This window comes from Xiphias gladius, chromosome 16, assembly GCF_016859285.1.
Source record: "Xiphias gladius isolate SHS-SW01 ecotype Sanya breed wild chromosome 16, ASM1685928v1, whole genome shotgun sequence".
NCBI lineage: Eukaryota > Metazoa > Chordata > Actinopteri > Istiophoriformes > Xiphiidae > Xiphias > Xiphias gladius.
The window spans coordinates 24,950,925-24,975,441 of NC_053415.1; the positions used below are offsets into that span (position 1 = coordinate 24,950,925).

General features: G+C 43.6%; 1 protein-coding gene across 1 annotated transcript in view; it reads left to right on the forward strand.

Moving 5' to 3' along the window:
• The first annotated feature begins 505 nt into the window (after positions 1-505).
• The window catches only part of raph1a (Ras association (RalGDS/AF-6) and pleckstrin homology domains 1a), a 67,776-nt gene continuing 43,764 nt past the window's right edge, over positions 506-24,517 (forward strand). Inside the window, 1 exon segment of the mRNA XM_040148976.1 lies at positions 506-754. The gene's annotated coding sequence lies outside the window, so the exon portion shown is untranslated.

The following is a 24,517-nucleotide window of genomic DNA, read 5'->3' on the forward strand; positions in this document are numbered from 1 at the left end:
ATGAAAAAAATATTTCTGCCCCCCAAAAAATAATTTATTTTGAAATTTCCTTAAATTGTTGGTTGCCTTGCGAGTAAGATTATAATTCAACATTATATTACAATTTAGTCAAATTAGGGAATATTATTTGATTGTACAATGAAATGAATGGAAAATAAAAGAAAACTGAGTTCATTTGAAAAGTGTAGTTGCTTTATTTTGTATAGTTCAGAGTTTTGTTTATTTATTTGTCTATTTATTTATTAGGCAGGTTATGTGATCACCGGTGTCCGTCTGTTTGGCTTGTTTGTCAGCAGGATTACGCAAAAACTAACAAACCGATTTGCGCCGAACTTGGTGGAGGGATGGGGCACGGGTCAGAGAAGAACCCGTTAAATTTTGGTGCAGCTCCGGATCATTTCTTGGAAATTTGAATTTTTCCCTCCGAAGTCTGGCGTGCGTTGCCGCGCTTTTATTTTCTGGTTTAAGGCGGCGGTGGGGAGGGGTTTTATTGTGAAATTCCCGCCCAGAAGTGGTCGCTCTTGCCTGCCTCTAACTTGACGCCAGTGTTATCGGTGTCGGGATTCAGTGTGGCAGCAGGGGGAAATCTGGGATATCTGGGAAAGGGGAGTCGGTGAAAAACCCGGACTAAACCGGCAGAAATCCCGACGAAGCTTCGCCCGTTACGACGCGGGGTCTCCCGGCGGACGCCTCTCCACCGTCTCCCCGCTGCTGGCTGCGGTCTTTCTCCCAGATATCTCCCCGGATCCGCACGGTAAGTAGCCCGATCCCCGTCACCCGAACGCATCTCTATCCCACCACATTCACCCTGCTTTTCTCTTCTCCTCGCAGTCGGATGTCTGGGATGTCTGCGCTCCCTCGCAGCGACAAAACACCGCGACGCGTAGACCCTTTATTGTTGTGGCAAACGGGGAGCGGGTCCTTTTTTTGATTAACAACATCCACTGGCATCAAAGCTAATTAATCCCTGTAGTGGCTGCATGTGTGTGCAGAGAAAGAAGGGGTGGGTTGGGGGGGGGCAGAGAAAACGACTAGCTTCACAGAAAAAAAGGCTTCCATTCACTTCAGCTGGTTAGATGCATTTCAGCGGTGCCTGCATTTGCGCACCTGGGGCTGGTTTCTGCCCGTTAACGCCGTTATTCGCTGTGCACATTTTTTTTTTTTCCTTTTCCTTTTCCCCTTTCTCTCTCCCCGGTGCTGCGTTAGACGCCGCGGGGCCTGCGGAGCACCCGCTCCCGGCCTGGATGCGCAGGTTCGCCGGGGAGCAGCGGCGGCCCGGCTGACAGCGCCTTTCCAGCCGGGATGTTTTTGCGCCCGGTCGCTGCAGCTCGGAGGCCGGGCGTGCTGAACTGACACGAGCAAGGCGTGGCATTCGTGTAGCGTTACACGGCTATGGGCGTGTTCCCCCGCAGCTGCCACACGACTGACATTCAAAATGTATAGTCTCCCCTCAAGTTCATCTATTGCATGGATGTGTCCCTGTGAACACGATCTCCTCATCGTGTGCTGTTTGTATTTTTAATTTTCTGGAAGCAGGCCGCTCCGGGTTTGCCCCTGCTCTGATTTTAAAAGTCATCTAAAATTCAGCATCATCAGACATGCAGGCCTGCCATCTGTCTGTCTGTCTCCCAGCTGGTCAGCCTGTCTCACCGCCTTGTCCTCCCGCCACAGACCGACTTCTGTCTGACTTCTTGCAGGTAAACCTGCCTTGACCCCCCCCCCCAAGTCTTCTCGCTGATAAACTTGTCACATCGCCCCAGTGTTGGGAGTCCCGGCGGGGGTCACCGGTGGGAGCACCGCCCTGGCCCGCCACACTGGACATAAGGATTTATTAGGGTCCCGTGGGGAGTTGCTGTGTTTGGGTAAAGGTCTCCAAATGGAGCCTAGGTATGAAGTTGAACAAGTTTATGTTGAAGTCAAGGCCAAAGATAGTTGTGGTGGTCAAGTGTTCATATGGTGAGTACAGTGTTTTCTGATGAAAACGATGGCAGGATTAATAAAAATAACCTTGACATTTTTTTGTCCCCTTCGCTGGGTAAACGCATCTATCAGAAATTTTGCATCGAAACGACGCCCCTTTCTCCCGCATCCGATGTCAGTGGCGATGTGCTCAAGAGTGTGGCCCACGAAATGTAATTTAATGAACCAACCGTGGCCTCAAAAGGTGGATTCATAATTCTGCGTCACGGAGCACAGCAGCCTTGCCACAGTCCCCCCCCCCTCCAGTACAGGATAGGTCAGCCCAGGATTATATCCAGTGCGAGCACCACTGCAAAAGTGGACGAGCTGTATCGGTGAGAACCACGATAGTTCCTGTTTTGCCAGATGCCGATGGACTGCGATTTGGAAAAGGTTGGGTCAGCATTGAATTTTCTGTCTCGAGTTTCAATGAAATGAACCAGGACGCTGTTTTTCAGTCTAGCCTGAATGGGGCATAACCCTCTCTAGGGCTGGGTGTGGTTTGAAATGATTTAATACAATACAGAACTTTAGTTTCGTTATCCGTTACTAGAATAGTACGTCTTTAAAAAAAATCCTACTTGGAGAACTGTAAACACTTTGTCCTACAAACCTATTTTTTCCATTTAACTAAACATGAGCAGCTATACAAACACTTAGACGCCGAAAAATGGGAAAAAAGATTTTTTTTAATAGAATTTTTTTGATATATATATGCATTGATATTGATACATATCCCAATATGCAAGAGCACATGGAATAATCACATTGATGTCCACCACACCGACCTGCTTGGTTATTTTGGGTGTGATTCGAATCCAACCTGACGGACTGAATGGTCCTTCGGATGTTTAATACTTTACAATACTCAAAATTGCCAGCGCTGGGAGATCGACTTTCGCTGCTGTAATCTGTGACCAGGCCCATCAGTGCTGAAGTGTAATCACACTGACAGACGTGAGACGTCCCACCTCCGGAACACACTCGTGTGCAGCAAAGTGGGGCAGAAATCCAGTGTCTCCCGGTAGTGTTGAGGGTTAACTGGAGTATAAAAATCCCCGCTGCCCCACTTCAGCTGAAGGCTGCTCTGACTTTATCCAGTCAGCCAGTCAGCAGAGCTTTACATCCGAGACCTGCAGGGTCCGGGTTTCCTGATATCCTTCCCTCTCGATTAGGGTTCATCCAGTGGGGTTTCCTGCACTGCGATTCCCAGTGATCCATCCAATGCCAATCGAGCAGTATAACACTATCTGCGGATTTTCTATTCATTTTTGTTCTTGATTTTGTTGGGCGGTATTCCTGTCTTCAGTATATGTGCGTTTCCACCACAGGAGCTTTCCCTGGGGAACAGGAACCTTTTGAGGAACTCCGTTCCCCTACCCCGCACTTCTGCTGGAAGAACCGGGGTCTAAATTTAGCTCCAGAGAGATAGTTTTACCCCCGCAACTGAACACACGTTTTGCTTGTAGTTTGTGGCTGACAATAATCAGGATGGAGCAGCCCAGGAGATTTTACGAGCGATGGATGGCCAACAAAGTCCAGGCTTTGTTGGCCATTTTTGCAGAGGACGGCATTGGACACATGTACAGTATAATGACGTGAAAGGCGTCTGTCATGCTTCTGATATGGACTAATTGATTGGACTAATTTGGTGGATCGTCTCGGGGGGGTTTGGCCTGCTGTGGAAATGCAAGTCACATTGTGCTCGAGGAACCATTACCCATGGGAGAGCTCCTGGACGTTAGTTCTGGCGAAATTAAAGTTCTTGGCACTTTTGGTGCAAAAGCACCTACCGATGCCACTTGAGCGGGCGGCTATTAAATTAAAGTAATCAGCGCATTCATGCTCCCCAGAGGTTGAGTTGCTTCCCTGCAGCACCACCCCTCAGTATGTTAATCCAAGACATCAATTTTTCACTCAAGATATCTTAGATGAAATTGCTGTGGATAATTAGTTTGGATAAATCTCATATGCAGACCTGTGCTCAGTGACTGATGGAGCCTTCACTCTCTTGCCCAGGGGCACTTAAGTAGATACATGTGTGTTGTGGGAATTGCACATCTGCATTTCCAGGCACTTGAGACGATGCTGGCCTCTTGTGCTTCCTCTGGCAGCTCTGCGGCCATCGTGTAAACATCAAATTGAGTGCACCGGTTACATCTGTATCAGCTGCTCTGGTGCACTTTGTCGCTGCATTTTCACTGGTGGGCCACGAGAGGTCAAAGCGGGTCATCATCTGATGTTGTTTGCGTCTCCCTCTCTGTCTCATACTGTGTGTGTGTGTGGGTGTGTGTCTCTCTCTCTGTCTCTCTCTCTCTCTCTCTCACCAAAGTATGGAAAAGTCATCCTTCCTTTTCTCAGGAAATTCCTCTTTGTCCCAGGGGCAAGACACACAGAGAGGGTGTGAAGGAGCCACAGAGCAGATCTGCTACAGAGGGGCACTCCAGGCCTCGGTTTCTTCTTTAGTCACTTCCATTTTGTTGTCAAAGTTAAACTATTTTACCATGTTGAAAACAGCATCTGTGAATAGACACTGTTTTCACACTTTTCTCCCTCAGTGCATTCAAGAAAGCACAGACATTTAACATTTGGCCCCTACAAAGCCATCATGGAAATAAAAGAAACAATCATCACTAGGAAAAAAAAAAAAACACATCTGTAAATTCATTTTTTTCATACATATTTCAAATGACCGTTACCGTAATCTGGACTGAAAACATGTGCCTAAATGTGAACTTACCTGAAACACAGTGTATTAAGCTTTAGTGTAGTGTGTAGTGTATAGTGTAATGCAGTGGTCTGTAGTTCAGTCTGTTTTGCTGTGTCAGTGCTAAACCCGCAGAGACACTCACGCATTAAACCGCATCAGGACTGGAGCCAGAAACTGGAGATGGTGTGTGTGTGTGTGTGTGTGTGTGTGTTGACTGTGTTCTTGATTCATGGCTTTGTCTGTTGGACCGCTGACCAGTTTGTCTGGTTGGAAGTGATGCAGAGCTGCTTATTTCACTGCAGCAGGGGATGCAAGACACGCTGGGCAAATAAGACACAGGGCTTCATGGCTAACTAGCCTAATTTAAGCTAGCTGGTATGGTCATTCTGAAACCGGAGGTCCAGCCAGGCTAACCGGCTAACCTCAGTGCTACGTACCGTTTGTCTAGATTGAATGATTTTAGTCAATGGCAGAGTGGGTGGGCTTCCTCCTGTGTTAACCATTTATTTTTCATTGCATTTCTTGTCATTTCTGTACATTGGCGATATCTGTCTTGGTGAACTTGACTGCACGTCATCTGACCCCTTCTCACGATTTTCACTTCTTCCTCAGATGAGTGTTGTGACCAGTAGAGGCTGCTGTACAAACCCGCTCGGTTGCCAGTTTATTAGGTGCACCTAGCCATACTAATGCAGACTAACCGAACAGCCCCGCAGCCAAACCTGCTATCATGAAGGTTTCTCATGATCAGTTTTTAATAGGATCATTTTAAAGAGGCATGGATGAAACTCTATGGTCATTTAAGTCATTTTGTCCCGTCGGATTGTACAGTGTTATGCCTTATTATTGCACTGAGAGGTGTTTCTGACATTTTGTCCACCCCATGTTGTCCGACTCATCGAGGAAAGACCCCACTGCAGCCAAAGGACCGCGTCAGTGGTGCCAAGAAGGCGGCAACGGTATTTCATTTATCCTGCCGACACAGGAATCAGACTGCCGACCTTCCGGGTACAAGCCCCACTTATGTAACCTTCCGGCGCTTCAAATACGAATATACAGCTGGAGATAAGTTATTGTGGCGGTAGAACTGAGTGAAATTGTGGGACCTTGAATAGATTTAGGGCTTAAGATCTTTGTGCAGCACAAAACTGTGAGTTCTGACTAGGACTGAACGTAATGATATTTTTTGATTTTCAAAAAATCTGGCAGGTTTTTCTATAAAATTATGAAAAATTCCCATTTTAATTTACCAAAGTCCAAGGACGTGTTTTCAGATGTATTGTTTTCTTTTCAACTCTCAGTCGAAAAATACAAAAATATTCAGTGAACCATCACATATGACGAAGAAAAGTTTCAAGTTCTCTCATTTCAGAAGCTCAGACCAGCGAGATAGTGGCATTTCTGCTTGAAAATTTGACAAACACGATGAATCGATTATCCAAATAGCTGATGGTTTAATTAAAATGAGTTAGTTTTCTATCAGTCAACAAATGGATTAATCTACTAATCCTGGTTTCTGTAGTTCTTCCTCAGAGTTTTAGCCGGCGGCCTGGCTGGCACAGATAACCAGAGTGCCTCGATGGAGTCTAGCAAGCCTGAACCAGCTGACCAGCCGGGGCAGATTAACAGCCGTATTCACATGGGTAGTAATAAAATGGCCTGGTTTCAATTGAGTCGAGAGTAGATTACATCAGATTAGATCAAAGGACCTGGATTTATAGAAAAAAAAAAAAGACTTTAGAAACATCGGAAACGTCAGTCAGACAGTGGAGGGTGTTTAGTTTAGTTACACAGTGATGAAGTTGAAAGAGCAGTCAGTAAGCGAGCTTTAGTCACCGACTGATTACCATTGTTTTAGGACATCTGAGGACATTTTAAAGTCGCATGGCATTATTTCAAACACACAACCTGCATGGGCTGTGATAGCGGCTGTGACTGGGTCTCTCAAATTTCAACCTCAAGCGTTGCAACTGTGTCTTGTATCCCCTTATATATCTCTTTGTAGTTTAGTGTGTGTGTGTGTGTGTGTGTGTGTGTGTGTGTGTGTGTGTGTGTGTGTGTGTGTGCGCACAAGTGGATGAAAACAGGGATTAGCCGCACGTGTGTCCAAAACGTTGTTTTGGTACAAAAGTTGTTTAGATTCTTAACTTGATGTGATATTTGTCTCCGCAAATCCCTCTTGATCCTACTTGATTTTTCTTTTTCTTTTTTATTTTTTTTATTATGCGTGTCCAACTAGGGTGGTCCTCATAAGTAACCAAAAAACCGGTGGACCCCTCAAGTTACAAAAACAGTAGTGTGTGTGTGTGTGTGTGTGTGTGTGTGTGTGTGTGTGTGTGTGTGTGTGTGTGTGTGTGTGTGTGTGTGTGTGTGTGTGTGCGCACGCTCCAATAACAATAATTGGTTTTTCTGCTGTTTGTTGTTGAAACAGGCAACAGGCAACTGAATACAATGACTCAGCCTGTGTGTGCGTGTGTGTGTGTCACCCTCCCACACACTGACTCGCGCACACACACACACACACACACAGAAGCGCATATGATTAATGGAGTATCCAGATGAGGTAAAAGTACTCCAGTTTCCTCTGCCTCTCCTTTGTTAACTGCTCTGTAAACTAATCACCATGTGCTCATGCACAAACAGCAGAACGGTAAAATAGTTTTAGTCTATTTTAAAGAAAACCTGACTTTACAAAAACAGTGGAGGAAGGGTTCTGTGTAATTTCCATGGTATGCGCGCCAGGTACACTCCTAGAAACCACCCAGGGGTCAGAGGTCGGGGATGCCATTTAGAAAGCTGGTGTCGGTCTGAGGGACAGTACTCTCGTAGGCCAGCGACGTGGTAAAAGAACGAGGAAATCTGGGAAAACAAACTGGAAGCGATGTTATATTTGTTGGCCCGGTTGTCCCTTCAACAAATCCAGTCAGCCGTGTACACAAGCAGCAGTTACATAGTCTCAAAGCAAATCGATCCACAGAAAAAAAAGAGTTTAGGTTCAGATATTCAAACAGCAGTATACTCAGTTCCTTACTTTGAGAAATTTAAACTTGTTTTTCTGTAAAACCCTTTTTGTTCAACAACAGAAGGCAGACTTCTCAAAACTGTTTGTTCGACAACTTTGCCAAAATAATGCAGTTGTGAAATTTTTCTTTAAAGTGAAGATCTAGTCAAAGAAAGTATAACAGATTTACAAATCTGACAAAAGTGTTGAAAGCTGGCAGCAACAGTTTTCGATGCTTCATTCTCTGGGCAAACTTAGTCCTCACACCCAGTCTGAGTTTGAACATTCGGCATTAAGGATGTTCCAATCAAGATTTTATTTCCCCCGAACTGTCTCATTCCATGCAGATACAGAGCTCAATTGTTAAAAGCCACCCAATTTAGACAAGATATATTTGACAGGAAGCGTTAGTGCCGATCTTCTTTGTGCAGGGTTTTGTGCAGATTCCCGTCATCTCTGGAATGAACAACACGCTAAAGCTCAAATGCAGTTTTCAATATCTGTCCCGCTTTAATTCCAGACAGATGTAGAGTCATTCTGGCTGCTGTTGCTGTGTTACTGCATGGCCCTGATTCTTGGAAAATTTAATCTCATTTCTTCTTTTCTGTTTTTTTTTTTTTTTTTTTGTAAATTCTTTTATTTTTCCCTGTCGTGTCATTTTTCCTCTGACTTGTATCACTCTAGCCAAGCCACTTTCAATTTCTCTCACACACCCTCTCTCTCTCTCTCTCTTTGTCTTTCTGCGTCTATGTCCCTCAGCCCTTGTGGAGATCCAGGGGCAGGCTGTGCAGCTGGGAATCAGGACCGTCGTTTTGACTGTGCTGTTTCGTTTGTTCTTTAAAGTTTTTCTACCCTCCATGAACACTCTGCCTTAGGAGTGGTGGAAGGAGCATTGGAATCCTTAAGATTCAAACTCAGGCAAACTTTATTGTCCATCAGAAGGCGACGGTAAATTGCCCTTGACGTGGCTCACGGGTAAAAAACACAGTACATGCGTTCACGTGGACAAAAGCTCAGAAGTATAATCAACAAAGTGTAAAAAGTGAAAGTACTCATCGTGACCTCAACGTTATATTATTACAAATCTGTAATCAGAATATCAATGTTCAAGCTGGTTGAGGTGGAGTTCATTTACATACTGTTAGAAAATATCATCCTCCGGGCCATCAGCTTGTCAGAGATATATTGATATTTGCACATACATTTGCCGATAAGTAACCAGAAACTGCAGCGGAATAAATGGCAAAGATATCGTAACGGTAATTTAGAAGCGCAGTTACATAGTTTGTCAGCCAGAGGAAACTAACAGCATTTGCAACCGTAAAATGTCCCAGTCATTACATATCAGGGTCACAATTATTTAATAATATAATTTTAATCAAAGAAAACGTATATGTTCTGCATTTATGTTAGAAATAAAAAAAAAAAAATGGCTGATATATGAATATCATTATCTTTGTGTTTGGAAACAAAAAACATCTCAGGACAGGAAATGGGTTTTTTCAAGGGGACAGAATTTTTTTATTTAAAAAAAATTTTTTTATTCTTTGCATCAAATTAAAGTTTGCTGAATTTTGACTTGTGAATTTGCACAGGGTTGAGGCACACGGCACAAAACCACAACTTCCACGGTCCGATTCCCTGCCCAAGGGGCATTTTGACCCCGTTTATACCTTGCATTAACACCTCGTCTTAGGTGATGGCATCACAAGTGGGCAGCGCTTAAAAACAAGTGTAAACAACCACCAAGACGTATTGGGAGCGGTTTGTTCATGTGTTCATGTTTAAAAAAAGATTTTTGAACTCCATTATCATCATGTATGATAGGGTAGTACATGAGTGCTTTAGTGTTAGCTCTTGACGTCAAATAGGATGCGGATATAGTTTCTTACCTTAGTGATCGCAGACTGAAATAATCAAATTTCAAATATCTTCCAATATCTGCGTCGAAAATCATATCGTGAAAGAGACATAACTTGAATAAATATCCTGTCAGAGAGGCAGACGAAAGAAGAGCCAAACAGATAAATCCACTCTTTACAGATGGAAAAGAGTGCAGTTAGCTTTTTTGTTAGCCTGTTAGCTTTCACAGTACACAGCAGTTCTAATTATAGCCTGAGCTCTGCCAGGCTGCATTTATTGTGTCTGCCATTGATGTTTAAGGGAGATGATGTTATTATAAAGTGTGTGTGAAAGGGTGAAACAAAGTGAGAGTGTGTTTGGAGTTTGTCGGTTACTTGGTTCAGTTGGTTTGAAGAAACCGTTGACACAGTGAGTCGTGAGCGTTTGTATGCGTGGGTGTCCACTGGCTTGAAGAAACTGTTGACACTGTAAGCACGTCTGTTTTCCAATGCTCGACCGAAGAGAGAAGAGTACAGGCACTGAACCTGTGTGTGTGTGTGTGTGTGTGTGTCGTATTAATGTTATGGCCTGGCGTAAGCCTGGAGCAGCCACTGTGTTTTTTGTGCTGGCTCCTTCATATGTGAAAACACACTCGCACGTGAACCGGGTCCAAACCAAACCACGGCTACCTCCCATGTCCAGACAGCCCTCCAGTAGAGATGGAAAGTATGCGACCCCTCTTTCTGTCTGCTGACTTTTGTCTCAGTGTGAATCAAAACAATGAGGTTGAAGACTGACACTGTGCAGCTCTTTCTGCTTTCTGCTGAGCTGCAGGAGTGGATCGGCTGTGGCAGAGGTCATGGTTCAGACTTACGCCACTCTTGGCAGCATCCGTGCTGTAGCCCTCCGAAACACGTAAAGGACTGAACATAAACTTTACATACATTTTTTTTTTTTGTTTGTTTTGGGAAATTGACTACCCAATATCTTCACAGGAGTCAAGTGTGGTTGAGTCGTCACTGAGAAGTCGACGGCTCAAAACCTCTGGCTGGTTCGGAAAAATGCGGGGATGGAAAAAGAATGAGGAATGATCCTCGCCCACCTCAGCAATTACTGTCAAGGTGTCTTTAAGCAAGGAACGGTCCACCCAGACCTCTTCAGCCGTGCTAAAAAAAACAGATGTACTTTGCATTCGTACCCTGTTTAGCAGTTACGTGTACGTTTCTTCCTCCCGCGGTAAACTGGCCGAGCATGCAGGGCTGATGCTGTGACTCCATCTCCAGATATTTCCAGCAGCCCCAATAGAGCGGGACCCTGTTTACATAGTGGTACTTCTCTCTGACTGTTCAGCTGACGCGTATTGGAAGCTGCACTCCACAGTAATAACTTGGGAGCAGGTGACTGTTCAGCGTGATGATCAGACCGAATTTTTTGTTTACCCGTAAAGCTTTAATTGGCTTCGATGTTTTCGGATTCAGTCACGAAAAGGGTCATAAACGAGCACAACTGCGGAGCCTTTTTGAAACGCTGTAGAAAAACAGGTGTGGGCAGCGACTCACAAGTCTGAAACCGGGCTAGAGCCCCATTTGGACCGGACATATTTCTCCAGGGGAAGTTTAAGGGGTTGATTTTAACATTACCTGCGCTGATCGGGGATTTTAGTCAAACTTGCTGGTCCTCCACTAATTTAAATCCCATCTAAATCATGTCATCGTCTTTTAAAGAGAGTTTTTTTTTTTCCATGGGAAGAGCTGCCTGTCCTTTTACTTTTTTTTTAAAAAAATCAGCTGAGTGTGTGATTTTTAGCATGAAATTTGACCTTTACGTGAAAATGGAGTAAGTCAAAAATTCTAAACTATTGACACCATAATATGAGAAAATTAAAGTCGTCAGGAGAGCGAGACCCTGTAAAAGCTCATCAAATGGGCTGTTGTAGTGTCAGCTTCACATGAGTACTGGGATTCTCCTTTTAGCCCCGTTTTCTTAGGATATATTTGTTTACATTTTGGTAAATTGCCACCATTTAAAGCATGAGTTAGCCATTATCGGCCCCTGTTTGCAGTGTAAACTATCACTGGATTACGGTGATACTGGGAAAAAAAAACAAACTTTAAAACGTGACGATTCTCAGATTTTCCTGAAGTTCTGCATCTCTGCTGTGTGATTTCTGAGCAGATTTATGGATGATTATTCTCGATGGACGTCAGACACAATGATATCCTCAGGAAGGGTAAGTCACACTGAATGATACGCTAGGGGCTGCTGAGACTTTTTGACTCAGATTCACCTCACACGGTGTCTGCGCTTTACCTCTCTCCCTCCATGCACCCATGTGGAGGCTTGTGACTTGGTCCTACAGAATGTCCGTGTCTCTTATTATAGCCTGTAATTCCCAGATAGTTAAAATGACGTCCAGGACGATGAGTTAAATCAGCGAGGAGCAAAGTGAGTATTTTATTCCCCTGTAATTTTAATCCCGAAAGGGGGCTTAGGTGATTCTAACTGTATAATGTTGTTGATTGGCGATCAATCATAGGGTTGGTGGTTCAATCCCCGGCTCCACATTTCTAAGTATTCTTGAGCAAGGCACCGAACCCTAAATTGCTCCCAATGTGTTTACGTAGGAAAGAAATTCAAAAGCAAAAGCACGTGTCTAATACACAATAATTAACTACAATCCTATGTTATGCAACCTGTGATGTACTTTCACTAGCTGGCCATTCAGCAGATATATTGACACTCAGATTTGCGTTCAATTTGATGCATTCATTAGATAAATCCAGATTCAGGCCAGGACAGGTGAAGAGTGAAGCAATATAAATGTTATAAAATGTATTAAACGCACACCGCAAGCCAACAGACTGATGCCCTTGGGGCGTAAAAGGCATAAGCATAAGCAAGGCATAAGTCTCTTAAGTGCAAGTGTCGGGGTATTTTAAGTCTTCGTGATTGTTAGGTGAAGCTGGGCCAGGGGACAGTCTTAGCTGAGGACTTGTTAGAACTGGAGCCGGTCTGATGGTTTTTAGCTGAGTCAGATCAAACTGCTCGTTCTCTGCCCTGTCATTATATGATTAGATCCGTAACTGTGTATAGGTGCGTGTTATTTCTGTGTGTACGGGTCTGCACATAGTCTGTCTGAGCAGGTTTTTCAGCAGTGAAGTCGCATTACTCATCCATTCCTCCTCGTCTTGCTCATTGCAGTGTGTGTGTGTGTGTATGGCTTGTAAAAGGGACAAAAAGTGGACATGGTGACTGCAACATTCGCACAAAATTCAGATACGTGCATGAAAACTACACCCACAGAACACTCTGTCTGTCATTATTCTGTTCACTCTTTCACGTTTCTCTCTCTGTTGTTTTGAAAAGTTTGTTGTTCGTTCCTGCCGCAGATGCTGTTTCTGGAAGGAGCCATTTCAACCGAGCACAGACAGAAATGGAAAGTTTTGCTTTTTTGTTACTATGAGGCGTTTAGCTGGGGTGCCATTTTGTGTGTGTGTGTGTGTGTGTGTGTGTGTGTGTGTGTGTGTGTGTGTGTGTGTGTGTGTGTGTGTGTGTGTGTGTGTGTGTGTGTGTTTTGAAGGAAAATGCTACTCTTAAACCGCTGTTATGTAATGGGAGCTAAAATTGGTATGTTTTTGGGTTTTGTAGATGTTTAATATTGGCAGCGTAGTGGGTGTTTGGAACAAAGTGTGGATACTCAGTGCCAAACATCTGACGGTTCCATGTTCTTATACGGTAGTAAACTGTCACGTCACCTCGTGCCCTAGGACACTGTGGTGGTCACTTTTCACTGTTTTCCGATCGGTCGTTGACCAAACAATTAAGCTATTGATTGAGAAAATAATCATTAATCCAGCCCCAGTATCAGTGAATCAGTGCATGTTCCAATCAACTACCTTCATGCAAATATAAGGGTGGCATTTGTGTTTTTCCAAAGCGACTAATAATCTGGTTTGTAACTCCCACCTGTGAAAAACACGCTGGTAGGAGGATTTAAATACCTTCAGACCAGAGCCGGGCTAGCTATTTCCCACTGTTTCCAGTATTCATGCTAAGCCGAGCTAACTGGCTGCTGGCTGTAGCTTCATATTTACAGCACAGGCATTAAAGTGGCATCTATCCCCCTATCAAACTCTCAGCAGGAAAACGAACAAATGTATTTCTAACGGAATGTAGAACTATTCCTTTAACATCATTACCGGGATACGATACGATTGAGAGCTAAAATTCCAGTGGAAAATATTCATCTTTGAGAAAAGTATTGGGTTTTTCCATTTTACTTCAATAGTCCGATTTTTTTTTTTTTAACCCAAACTTACACTCTGAAGTTTCAACATTTAACTGTATTACATACTTTATTGTTCTGCTTTTCATCATGTTTTTAATGTTGATTCTGATTTTGTAAGTCACATTGTCACGGATCAGGCAGCCACAGCAAGTCTTCAGAAACCAGCAGTGTGTCTTTCTGTATGTCAGGGAAAGATAAGATTGGGCTTTTCAGGGTGGAATCTCAGTAAAAACTTTAGTTTTAAAGCAGACTTTAGTCTGTGTGTCTGGAGTTTTTGTGACTCCAGTCACACGGTCATATGGACTGGGCTTTATTTCAATGATCCTGAACTTGATCAACCCGCCGTGGACCACGGGGTCCTTCTTTTCCTTTTGTGCTAATGTGTGCAGTGGATACTCAGGAGCAGTCAACCTCGTCAATCTAACTACCCTTGTCATTCTTGCTCTTCTTCCCCCCTCTTCCCCCTGTTAGCAGTACTTTAACCCAGCAGCTCAGTGACCTTTTACTGAGTGCATCAGACAGTGTTCTGTGTGTGTGTGTGTGTGTGTGTGTGTGTGTGTGTGTGTGTGTGTGTGTGTGTGTGTGTGTGTGTGTGTGTGTGTGTGTGTGAGAGAGAGAGAGCGGTAAAGCAGAGTGCTGTGATTCTTCCTGACAGTTCTGCAGTGCGACCGACTCCACTGCAGCAATGCTAGACCTGTGTGTGTGTGTGTGTGTGTGTGTGTGTGTGTGTGTGTGTGTGTGTGTGTGTGTGTGTGTGAGCCTCCATTCATGCTCGCAGTCTGAACGGTGATTATGAGGAAACCTCTTAACACCAGTCCTGGTTTTGAAGGGTTCTCTGTGGGCTCACAGTCATGTAGGTCATTCAGAAACTAGACAGTTTTGCTGTGTTCTCACTGCAAGACACAATCAACAGCCACCCATCAGGTTTCAGAGTGCAGATGCTCACTGAGGCGGTATTGCATGCTCTAACTTTGCCTCTTGACTCCATCCTCACAGCAGGTGGTTACAACACTGACCCCTGATATCCCGTCACTTGGACAAACCGTGAAGTTCTTATCCAAACTGTGTTGACATTGCTAGGGCTGCAACTGTTATCGATTAATCTGCGGATTTATTTATCTTGGTATAATCATCTGTGCTATAAAATGTCAGAAAGTGGTGAAGAAAAGGGAAAACATTTCCCATCGTAATTTCACAGAGCCCACTGACAACTTTAAGCTCCTGATTTTGGCCGACCAGCACTTGAAAACATAAATATATTCATTTTTTTTTTAATCTTAAGCCAAGTTTCCATCCAAATGTTGTGCAAATGTTCCGCTGCCATTATGCAAACATTAGGAGTTGGTTTGTCCAGATAAACCGCTGATGCTGCTAATGATGTAGAAAACATGATGTGAATAGGGCGTGTATGTTTGTTTTCACGTTTTAATTTGAGGGATGTTAGTCTCTTCATGGCTCCACACAGATCTGATGTTTTCTTCTGCGGCCATTTTCCGTCTTCGGTGGACCTTTTTAAGTCACTTAAGTCATTTCTTCACTAAGTCTGTTCGCATTGCACTTTGTTGCATTTCGCTTTCTAACATTTTTTTTCTAATTTTCCGTGCGTCCAGTCAGATTTTTTTCATGCCCGAATTAAAAATGTCACATAAAAACAGGTGGATGGAAACCCACCGATAGAAGACGAGGAAAACCGACAAACGTTAACATTTAGGAAGCTGACACCAGAAAAACTTTTTGGCAGTTTTCCGTAAAAAATGACTTAAGCATTTGATTTATTATCAAAATTGCTGCTGATTAACAGATATGTGGATTTAACTTGCACTAACAGTGAAACACTGTGGTGAACACTAGAGTAATTGTTTAATTGACTAATAGTTACACCTCTAGCTGACATCACCATAAACCGATTGGCTGAGCATGTGTGGTCCTGCAGGCTATAACTATTCAATGTTTTAATTCATTTTAATCAGACTTTATTTACCGCTTCCGTTGTCTCGCTTGTTGGTCTATGGAGAGAGAAACATGTTGCTTACACACTGTAACCCTATCCCTAACACAGGAAATATTGTCCACAAATTTGAGTGTCTCCGTGAAAGTTCCAGCCACCCGCCATGCCTGACCAGATGCAGAAAAGCGATGCACCTACGAGCTTCCGGAAAAGCTCTCCAAAACATCTCCAGAACATCTGCTTTTACATCAGCAGCTACGAAATCGAACATGTAGAACTCTACATGTCCCTGTAAATCTAGCTCAGTGAGTAGCAGATGTACTTTCTCATTCATTTTACCTATTGAAGTCACATTTTTACATTTTTCAAATATTGATTTGCAACTTCACACTGCAGTGCGTTTCTATTCGATTCGATTTTATGCAACTTGTGCCCCATCAGAATAAAAAAAAACAACAAAAAAACCAAAAGGCAGGCTGCAGCTTTTACCCCGAGGGCAGTGTAAGAGAATGCATGCAGTAATGTGACCTGATGGCTGGCCTTGTCTAGGCGGTGCAGTGTTGGACGGGTTGTGAGTATGTGTGTTAGCTGCATACCAGGCCAGACCAGTACGCATTTGCCTCTTGCGGCTCAGCACTGAGGCACTGGCTCTGGCGGGGTTGAGGGTTCGATTCCCACCGGACCTGTTTAGTAGTGGCAGCGCAGAAGAGCTTATTTTGTAAAACATCGTCACAGCAGCAGTTTGCAGAGTCGAAGATACGCTGTGAAGTATGTGGCACTGGATTTAACATGTCAGCCTGTCTCTATATATCTGCAACCTTCAGCTGCTGTAGACTAAGCTGTCTGCTGTAAAGCGACGAGCTGTTCTACATAACAGAGGCATCTACCACCTCCATGCCTTAAACTTCTCGGCTGCAAGTATCTCACACACACAAACACATGCACACACACACACACACACACACACACACACACACACACACCCTGACCCTAACCCAAATCTAATTCCAACTTTAACCTTAAAACCAACTCTTAATCTTCAAACGGCCCTTTGAAGTAGCAGGTTCCGGCGAAAAAGTCCTCACATTGATGGTTTAAAACTGACACTGGTCCTCACAAAGATAGCAATACAAGCCCACGCACATGCACACACACAGACACACAGTTCATATCCTCCAGGCTAAAGTGAACTCATGTTTCCCAGTTATGTGATGTTCGGTGAACAGTCCCAGTATATACCAGACCACAGTGTCGCCAGTTGAAACTTGCACTCACACTTAAAGTTGCAGTATTGATATTTAATAATGCACTTGTTACTTCCTATAACAACCAAAGAATGAAGGATTCTTAGCGCTTTCCCACATAGCTTTAGAGTTGGTCACATAATCTGTAGAATTACATCACCGTTACCTTCAGAGTGTGGTCGTGAGGAACTGGCAAGTCCGGTTTACTTTGGTTTGATTGTCACAGACTCCTTCATCAGCTGCGGACCGACTTGAAACGAGCAGATTCAGAGACACAGTGAGTGGACTGGCATTTACCCGCAATGCTATAAGAATTTTTTTAAAAGGGCAAACTTGATTTTGGTTGGAGTATACTGCCAGCGTTTGAAGTGTTTGCCTCCTTCTCCTGTGGTGAATCTCGATCAATCGAGAGGCCGGTATCATCAAAAAAATGGCATTTTTTTCTTAAAAAAATGACAAAATAAAGTAAGTGACAATTGTCACCTGATCGATTAGTCAGTTGTTCCAGCTCTACTGTTATGACCGCTGTCTGACACACAGTCAGCCTCCTACTGACACATTATAGCCACATGACAAGATGTTGCGTAGCACTACTGAACTATTAAAACAAATAAAATCAAAACGCACTGAGACCTGGGTGGGGCTAAGTGGTTACTAAGGGACGTATGTTTGTGTTGCCATCGGGATTCTTTTTTCTTGCTGCTTTGAAGAATCAGAATGATAAAGAAGTGCGTTCGAAATGTTGTAACCAAGACTTTATTGCTTGAATTCAATGTTTCTCAGTTTGTCAATTTATTCTGATAATTGATTGTGGAAACTATTACCACGACATTATTACACTGTTAACTGCGCAGCGCTCTTAAATCAGATTTCCAAGTCTCATTATGAGTGAAAGGTAAAGCTATTGTTTTCAGTCCGAGGTTATAAAGCCTCTGTTTTGGCAGGCTGCATTGTTTCATAATACCCTTTAATACGGTCTGTTTGGCAACGCAGGAGTCATCATGAGAGCCAGAGCTTCGGCGTTGCAAAGCCTCAACACATATTAGTATTCACCATGAAAAGATGACCTCAGAATCAGAAATATACTTTTCCGGGAAAAGAAAACGAAATCAAAATCAGATACAGAATACTCCAATACTCTAAAATAAAAAATGTAAAAAATATGACCCCCAACGCACATTTTTCCCATCACAAGATTTGAACCTCTCATGTACCATGAGAGGTTGGCTGTTTCAGATTTAAACAGGTTAGAGCTGCAACAATTCGTCACTGAATTGATAAGTTGATTGAAAATTTTAATACTCAATTAATGGTTTAAGACATCTTTGAGGCAAAATGACTAAATGTTCTCAAAATGGGGATTTGCTGTTTTTCTCTGTTTTTATTAAATAGTTTTAAACCTAGTATCTTTTGGGTTTGGACTGTTGGCTAGATAAAACAAGACAATACACTGGACTAGACCCAACGATTGATCCAAAATAAAGCAGATTAATTGATAATGACAATAAAACCAAGATTAGAAGACTAAATCACAACTCAAGGTCAGATGGGCGCGCGTTGAAAATGGGCAGGTGTGGTGTCATAGTGGTGTTTTACCCCTCTTCAAAATGGTCATCGTAATTAAGCAAACTGGTGTCATGCTTCCCTCGGTAAAATTCATGTATTTCTTAGTCCATGTGTGCTTATACATGGTTTTCACAGTCAACCTTTATTTGCATGGGCTAATTTTGAACATGTCTGTCCTCTTTATTCGTGCTGGGGCCAATCCCAGCTGACATTGGGCGAGAGGCGGGGTACACCCTGGACAGGTCACCAGTCTATCACAGGGCCGACATATGGAGGAAAAACAACCAGTCACGCTCACATTCACACCTATGGCAATTTAGAGTCCCAACCTGACCTGCGTGTCTTTGGACTGTGGGAGGAAGCCGGAGCACCCACAGGAAACCCAACGTGGGCATGGGGAGAACATGCAAACTCCACACAGAAAGGGCCCAGTCGAACCGGGGTTCAAACCCAGAACTTTTTTTTGCTTTGAGGGGACTTTGCCAACCACTGCACCACCGTGCCGCCCTCTCAAAATCCTGAATGACAAAAGACAAAATTAAAAACCCAAAACTAACAATCTAAATCAATGATATTCATTGAGACTAACTGCAAAAGAATGATATTTATAGTACTAAGAGATGTGAATAATGCACAATCAAAGAGATTCAGCACATCAATCTCTTCAAAGTTATTTGCAGAGGGCAGGCGGTCAACCACAAGCTGTTTTGAAACAGTATTATAAGCTAATTCTGCCTAATACTTTACTGTTAAGTAATCGGTTGCAACACAATAGGATGAGGAACTATTTTAAACGACACATCAGTTTTTAATTCCTGAAATGAGATGGAAACGTAAAGTCGTATGTCACAACCACATCAGTCCAAGGACAGATGCTTGCGGCACAGCAGTTCATCGAGAGTGCAGTTTTTTTTTTTTCTGCCACCGTCAGTTGGTTGCCATTAAACATCCTGTTGCCATCACAGCTCCTGACAACTGAAACAGTTCCATTGAGTTGCAAAGTGGGAGGAACTATTTCGGGCACGCCGGGTTCTGGAAGTAAAAGTCCTACTCACTTTTGCCCCTAGAAAAATGAATGGGACACAAATAATGTTGCGTGACTCACCGACGGAGCACGTCCTCAGCTCGGATCGGCATGAAACTCTCCTGTTAAATGATCGGTCCAAAATCATGACAACTGGCAAAAATATCTGGTTCGTGACAAAAATATCTGGTTCTATGTTAAAAAGTCGACGGTACAAGCTTGTGTGCATGGAAATTTTAGGGGAGAAGTTTTTGCTCCGGGGGCCAAACCCTTTCTTCAACCTTCAGTGGAGAATGTGTTTACCTTACTCTATAGCTGCGCCCATGCACGCATGGTCAGGGCAGAAGAACCATTTTTATGAAAAGGGTATCTGAGGGTCTTGAAAAGACTTTTAAAAGCATTGAGTTCAGTTTCCTCAATAGAGGTCTTAGAAAGATATTACAAATTTGTACATTTAGTTTTGCAAAAGTTTTAAATATGTTCTCCTGCCCGCTGTTAGGCAGTCATGTGAGTTATAAAATGATTTTGTGTCCGATGGCTGTCGGGGGACGCTATACACCTGTAAATTAGTAAGTGTTATTGTTGAAACTGCGCTTACCCGGATCTTAGTCGCATTATTTTGATCAATTATTTTGCCAGGACTTTTGCTTTAAGGTGACGGGAAATGCTGAAATATCGATTAAAACTGGTTTTTCATCAAGATTTCATGCTTGGGCCAGTGTGACCATGAAACGGGTACTAACTACTAAAGGCTAGTATGTAACTACAGTTAGTAAAAGGTGCTAAGGTACTAAAAGTCTTAAATTTAACTTTGTGAACCCCGCAGAAAATCCTGTTGTAGGCAGGTGAGTGTTTGACCCTTTTGCTCTTAAATAGCTTACGGACGACAGTGAAGGTCTGAACCGCACCAGGCTTCAGTCACACATGTTGACTCTGATCTTTTTATGAGACTGGTTGACCATAACAAACAGTTAAATAACGCTAGCATTATTTTCTAAATTAGGAATGCATGCCGCAGTCAGCTGACAGCAGGTTCCAGGTGTCAGCTCGTCACTGGACGGTTGCCGGTTTGAATCCCGGTGTGGCAGTGACACACAGTTGTACTCCTGAGCAGAGAGCAGATAACTGTGTGTGTGTGTGTGTGTTTGACCTAACAACAGCGTTGTTGTTGTTTCAGCCATCAGCTACTGATCATATGAGAGCCGCTAATGATCTTACGCAAGCTGGGATTGGAGTGTGTGTGTGTGTGTGTGTGTGTGTGTGTGTGTTTGGAACAAGTGTAACTTTCTTCTGTGCATGTGATGTGTTGACACTTTTGTGTATTTGGGCTGCGCAGTTAGTCTGTGGAAGGAGGACGGACACACACACTCTCTCACACACACACACACACACACACACACATCCACGTGACAGATGAAATCATGTTCACTGCAACTCCCAAAACACTCACTCAGACACACAAATATTTAACTTTCTGTCACATACGTCTTCACTCACTTTGTATCAATTCTTCTTCTAAAAAAAAAAAAAAAAAAGGTCAGACGTTATTACAGCATGACGAAGTTTTCACATGACGAGCTACAATGATCTAGTGAAATGTCACCGAATTCAGCTGACTCAGCAAATACAGATCAAGGGCGACTCGGCGGAGGAAAAGGAATGAGGAAAATTAAAAACGGAGCGAAAGGGGAAAGGACACAAATTGGCCTGAAAGGAGACCAGTTGGTCGAGAGAGACTGAAACGCATTGGGAAAGAGATGTTGTGGCCCGTCAGTTATTTTTAGGTCACACACCTCCAGCTTGCTCAGCATGATTGAAACGCACATTAGTGCCGCCTGCTGACAGTACATGTGGTGTGTAGACAGCTGCCAGGTGTGTGTGTGTGTGTTTGGAGTTGCTGAAAGATGTGTTTTTGTAAGATTTGATGGTTTTCCCCTGCTTCGGAGTCGTGCGTTTAGATGGGGATTAGACTTATCTCTGGACTGGACGCACAAAGATAGAACTAATCTTCTCATTCCCCAAAACGACAGACTGTTCCTTTTCAAAAAATGATGGCCAGCAGCATTCACTGAATACTTAGGCGTGAGCCTTTAAAAGCTTCTCTGGCCGCCCAAAGGAAACATCGTGCATAATAATACATTTTCTGTCTGTGTCTCTGCAGGGTGATTGAATTCATCCACCCTGTGCTGTGTTAGAGCTGGACTGAGCTGTGTTAGCAGACCAAAGGTAAACAGCATTAAACCGCTCTTATCATCTCATATCGCCTTGTCACATGTGGAAAGTTCTGCTCTGTGTTTATGTGGGCTTTTTCAAAAAGTCAAGTTTGAACAAATTTGAACGCAGCCCCCCCCCCCCACACACACACACACACACACACACACACACACACACACACCCTTAGAGCGAGTGTCTTACCCTTATATTTTCCTTTGTGGTGTCATAGCAACTGCACTGTGTGTCCTGAGAGTGTGGTGCAACTGGGACTTTTGCATCGCGGCTCCCTCTCCCAAAAAAAGTGCCAGCGGGCCGCATGTCCTGTTGGGTTGTTTGGGTGGTAAGCTAGCAGGCGACTCGGGCACGTGGACAACCCTCCGTCTCTGTTGGTAATTTTAACACTTGCGGTTTGAAGGCCAAAATACTTCCACACACTGCTTCTCATGTGCTCTGGTCTCGTAATGATCCGATCAGTATGGTTTTGTTCACAAATGTCCTTAGTTTACCGATAGGTCAGTAGGGAACTTATAGGTCAAGCTGTTTCACTTTAAGAGCGTCCTTTGTTACAGCCCTATAAAAAGTGACCGCCCTATTTGATAGTGTTCACTTTACTGAGTCGTGTACTCGTGTCGTGACATTGGTTTGAAAACGGTTTTTCTGTCACATACACACTATGGTCAATTGTCAGTGGACCTTTTGGGTACTTATTCTCTGGAGCTGTTGGGATTGGTTTGGGTGAGGCCCCCCACTTCCAATTAAGAGAAACCGTTATGGCACAGCTTGCGATTATATTTCAGACAGTAGTGCGCTTCCAACAGCCTAGTGGCAGCCCTTTCCTGTTTCAACGCGACAGTGCTCCTATGCGCAAAGCCAGATCCATAAAGAAATGGTTCTTTCCAGTTTGGCGCAGAAGAAGTTAACTGGCCTGCACGGAGCCCTGATCTCAAGCCCGTCGAACACCTTCGGGAAAGGCCTTAAAGCCCAGCACCAGTTGCCGACCTCATGCCGCCACTCTTGTGGCTGAATGGGATCAAGTCCCTGCAGCCAGGTTTAGAAATCTTGTGGAAAACCTTCCCAGAAGAGTGGAGGCTGTTACAGCAGCAGATTAATGCCCATGGTTTTGAGTGGTTTTTCCAATGTCCGCATACTTTTGGCTACCTAGCGTATTTGGTAATATTTCCACAATACCTAGAACTTATGTCGTTAAGACTGCTACTGTTAGTATTACTACTTTTGACTAATACAATCACTGCCATTACTACTGCTACGACTGCCTCGATTACTGCTACTTGTACTTGTGCTCTTGAGCCTTGCCGTTTCTCTACTTGGCTGTAATGTTATTTCAACTGGCCTTTAGCATCTGGAAAAGTTATAGCTGACATATGGTTCAGGCGTATTGTGTAACATTGGTTATTTTCCCGCTGTGTTCATAGTTGAGGCATACCCAAAGTACAGCAAGCCATATTTTTCTGTTAACATGCTTTATGTCACTTATTCTGATCCCGTCCGTAAATATCAAGACAGTTGTTTTAAAAAAAAAAAAAAAAAGACCAGCTCTCAACTGATGGTTAGAAAGATATGTAGAGGTTTCCAAAATAAATGTTCTTGTTGTGACTTTATCGTGATGCATATTTACCCGCAAAGCATTCCACATTCATCAGGTATCACAGACTATTAACCACTTGCAGCCTGTGATTGGCTTCTGTATTCCTCGTGCCTGTGCTCCTTCCCCGTTGAGGTCTGTGGAAAACTAAATGTCTCTGTGGTGAGAGGCTCCAACGTTGAGCCAACTCAGCCTACCCTAGAGTGCCCGTGTTATAAATCTGTGGTCAGTGCAGGCTAATTCCTGAATAGACGTCAAGTCACTTTACGTAACAGCTTGCAGGGGTTTGGTATAAATAATGGAAAGTGACATGAAACCACTGGTGTGTTGAACTTTAAGTTCTTTTTTCTTAAGAGTAAAGTTCCTTTGCTGTCTCCTGAAACCAAGAACAGCTTATCATTAAGAGTTGCATTAATGTTAGACTGTGCCAATTGTGTGTGTGTGTGTGTGTGTGTGGTGCAGCCCTGTTATCATTCAGCTTTGGGGTGTGTTAAGCTACACACACACACACAGCTGCACGTACGGCACTTGTGCTGCACTGATGATCATATCAAAGTGGTGTGTGTGTGTGTGTGTGTGTGTGTGTGTGTGTGTGCACATAAGTACACACACTATATTTACGCGCAGTGTGTGGTTGTGGGCGGTTGTGAAGGAGGGGCTCGTGTTTCTACATTTATTATGAGGAGCTGTATGGGTTTAGCAGTGTAGAGAGAGAAAGGTAAAAAGAAAAGAGCAATGTCTGATCATGACAAAACTGAATGTGACTGAAGCTGAGGGAGTTAGTGGAGCAGCGCATCAAGTCTCACACTGCACCTGTCAATATGTTTTGTTCTTAAAACGTTTAATGACAATACTAGTTCCAATACTTTAGAGAGGTTATAGAAGCACAGTGGCTCCAGAGATGGCAATGTCTCAAAAACTTTAGGGTGGATGTCCATGAAATCTGGTACAGCCATCACCCCAGAGGATGAGGATTCCCCTCAGTTTTCATGTAATGCCAAGGTAATGAAATATTCACAACGAAAAAGATGGAGAACTTCTGCTGTATCAAGGAGGCCTTGATTGTATCTCGTTCCCTTTTTTTTTACCTCTCCCCTAGCGCTTCCCTTAAGGCACGG